The following is a 1,590-nucleotide window of genomic DNA, read 5'->3' on the forward strand; positions in this document are numbered from 1 at the left end:
TCCTGTCCTATCCTGTCCTATCCTGTCCTATCCTATCCTGTCCTATCCTGTCCTATCCTGTCCTATCCTGTCCTATCCTATCCTATCCTGTCCTATCCTGTCCTATCCTGTCCCATCCTGTCCTATCCTATCCTATCCTATCCTGTCCCCACTGCAATGTATCATTACTAATGGAAAACGGTATGTTTTAACTAGGCAAGTCAGTTAAGAACACATTCATTTTATTTTTATAATGACGGCCTACACCGGCCAAACCCGGACGACGCTGGGTCAATTGTACGCCTCCCCAAGGGGACTCCCGATCACGTGCCTCAGACGTGATCCATTTTCTGACTAATACAACCTAAAGAGTTCAGTGTATTCTTGGTCTGACATGAGAAAACATACAACTTATCTGTGTATCTTATCTGTGTATCTTATCTGTGTATCTTATCTTACACAACTTATCTGTGTAACTAAAATATAAAAGGTCAATTCCACAGTAGGGAAAAAAGACACTTTGACTCAGATTTTTCACTTTAAAATGTCAAACCGAAACCCAACGATTTCAAAAGTTTAACAAACCATACAACTCTATACACAAGGGCTATTTAAAAAAAATATATATATTTATACGTTTCACAAAAACACGTGGATGAAATGTGCAGATGCAAAGTTTGGTCTCAATTTTGTTATGCGACCGTGTTTTCCAAAAAGATCTGCTCCGAATTAATATTCAAAGATAGTGATGTATCCTGAATAGATACACAAAGGTAGAAAAATGCAATATCCTGCTAGTGCTTATTTGGGTATTGTTCTACACACTGGCTGTCATTGAGGTCCGCCCCCAAACAAGACCGCAATTGATTGGTTCGAACCAGACCAAATCTGAACCAATCATGTACGTCTATGTTTCACAAGTCTTTTGGGGGGGGGTACATTATAGTAGAGTACAGTAGATATATTCAGTACAACAGAGTACAATACAATACAGTACAGTATACTCTACTGAACTCTACATTCACAGTACTCTACTGTTCTCTACTGTAATGTCCATGGACATCCGGTGCTCAGTTACAGTAAATGGAAAAGTGGTAGGTGTCAGAGAGAGAGAGAGAGAGAGAGAGAGAGACGAGATATATATATATATATTTTTTTTGTCCATTAAAATAACATCAAATTGATCAGATTAATCTGAAATTTCTATGTGACCCCAAACTTTTGAACGGTAGTATATATATATATATACTAAATTTCAGATTAATCTGATCAATTTGATGTTATTTTAATGGACAAAAAAAAGTGATTTTCTTTCAACTGACTAATACAACCTAAAACAAGGACATGTCTAAGTGACCCCAGACTTTTGAACGGTAGTGTATATACACTGCTCAAAAAAATAAAGGGAACACTGAAACATCACAATGTAACTCCAAGTCAATCACACTTCTGTGAAATCAAACTGTKCACTTAGGAAGCAACACTGATTGACAATAAATTTCACATGCTGTTGTGRAAATGGAATAGACAAAAGGTGGAAATTATAGGCAATTAGTAAGACACCCCCAAAAAAGGAATGGTTCTGCAGGTGGTGACCACAGACCACTTCTT

This window comes from Salvelinus sp. IW2-2015, unplaced genomic scaffold (genome assembly GCF_002910315.2).
Source record: "Salvelinus sp. IW2-2015 unplaced genomic scaffold, ASM291031v2 Un_scaffold2692, whole genome shotgun sequence".
NCBI lineage: Eukaryota > Metazoa > Chordata > Actinopteri > Salmoniformes > Salmonidae > Salvelinus > Salvelinus sp. IW2-2015.